The 1,804-nt window shown below is 53.6% G+C and overlaps 1 protein-coding gene across 1 annotated transcript in view; it reads left to right on the top strand.

Annotated features, from left to right (window-relative positions):
• Positions 1-1,412: 1,412 nt before the first annotated feature.
• LUZP1 (leucine zipper protein 1) overlaps positions 1,413-1,804 on the top strand; it is a 92,253-nt gene continuing 91,861 nt past the window's right edge. The window contains exon 1 of the mRNA XM_012650914.1: positions 1,413-1,468. The gene's annotated coding sequence lies outside the window, so the exon portion shown is untranslated. The remainder of the gene's footprint in view (positions 1,469-1,804) is intronic.

Here is a 1,804-nt window from a genome sequence, read left to right as displayed (position 1 = left end):
ATAATATTGATGATAGTAATAATATTGAAAATAAGAATGACAACCATATTGTTAGTGGAACAGTGGAACAGTGTGCCTGGTATTTTCCACATGCTATGTTACGTAACAAACACTACAAGGACCATATTATTACTATTATCCCCATTTTACAGATGAAGAGACTGAGGCTCAGAGAGAGCTAGTATAAGCTAGAACATGGGTATATCATCCTGGGGTTTTCTGGCATCAGAACTTGAGCTCCACAAATATATGTGGGTTCTGACCTCCAGGAAGTGCTAAGAAACAAATAGGAGGTCAATTTGATACAAGTTATAATGTGTTCATGCCCACGTGAAAGTTAAACACAATGCCACTGGGTGGGGGTGGGGGGTGGGGGCGTATTCAGAGTGGGGAGGGTTGGCTTCTGGCTGGGGGAAAGTAGAAGATGAGACAGCAAGGAAAGGGCCTGAACAAAGGGGCAGATGTGGGAAAGCAGTGGGTGTGCTAAGGGAAGTCTGGATAAACTTTAGAGTGTGTGTGTGTGTGTGTGTGTGTGTGTGTGTGTGTGTGTGTGTGTGTAGAGGTAGGAAGTGATCATACCAGGCCATGGTTTTGGCCTTTATTCCATAGGCAATAAAGAGCTTACACAAGAGGTGTCTCGAGAGACCAACCATGCTGCTGCAGTCAGAAAGGAAGCAGCCCTCAGCCCATCTGTGTCCTGGCTTGTGAATGCCTGTGCGTGCCAGTGCGTGGGAGGGCATCTGCGGGGAGAGCACGTCTCAGGCTGTGTCCTGTACTGTGCTGGGTGTGGGTTTTGGGCTCCCCTCAGAGCCCTCCTCCCCACTTCTCTGGGCCCTGGGTACCTCGTATATAGTAGAACTACAGGAAGTATGTCATAGAATTATTGGAGGGACTTTTGAGATCACCTGGTCATCCCATTTTAAAGAAGGTGAAAGTAAGGAACATAGTTGGGAAAGAGCTTGTCTAGGATCACACAATTAATTAATAGCAGAGCTGGGAACTGGAACCCATGCCTCCTGAGTCCAAGCTGAGTTCCTTTTCTGCATTTGCTGAGCAATGGAAATGGTATTTGTTGAGTGATTATTCCCTACCAGGCTCTGGGCTAAGCGCCTTACCATTGATTATCTCATTTAATCCTCACACCCGCCCCGAGAGTGCCCCTCTTGAAAGCAGGAAGTCTTATCTTCCATTTCAATTTCCCACGGCGCCTGGTACAGTCCCTGGGCACCTAGCTAGGGAGGCAATAAAAACTTGGTGGAGTCTAAGTCCCGGGTAAGGCGGTAAGAGCGGAGAGGGCGGAATCTGTTCGTCAGCCCCGCCCCCAAGAGGCCCCGCCTTCTAGAACGATGACGTCACAACCAGGCCCCGCCCCTCATTGTCAGTCCCAGGGAGCCGGAGGAGGCGCCGGCTGCTGGGAGCGGAGCGCCGGAGCTCTCGGCGGGCTGGAGCGCGGGCCGGGGCCGCCTAGGTGAGGGTGCGCGGGGAAGTGGCGGGAGCGCGGCGCTGGGGCCTGGGCGGGTGCGGGGAGAGCAGGGCGGCCGGAGCGGGGGCGGCCCCCAGAGGGGTCGGGGCACCCGGGGGCGACTGGGCAGAGCCGGCGGGCGCACCTCGGGAGGGATGGGGGTGTGGAGTTGTGGGGCAGAGTTTGAGTGGATTTTGGAGGAAGAGCTCGGGACGGGGATCTTTTGGGGCGAGACCTTGGGAATGTTTCTGGAGTTGCAGGAAGAGAATCTGAGGAGATTTTTCTTCTGGAGGGGGAGGGAAGCTTCTGAGGCGACTTCTTGGTGGGAGCGAGAATCTGAGG

Source organism: Propithecus coquereli, unplaced genomic scaffold (assembly GCF_000956105.1).
Source record: "Propithecus coquereli isolate 6110/MARCELLA unplaced genomic scaffold, Pcoq_1.0 Scaffold341, whole genome shotgun sequence".
Classification (NCBI taxonomy): Eukaryota; Metazoa; Chordata; class Mammalia; order Primates; family Indriidae; genus Propithecus; species Propithecus coquereli.
Note: the sequence above shows the minus strand (reverse complement) of the source record. Positions and strands in the feature narration are given on the sequence as shown.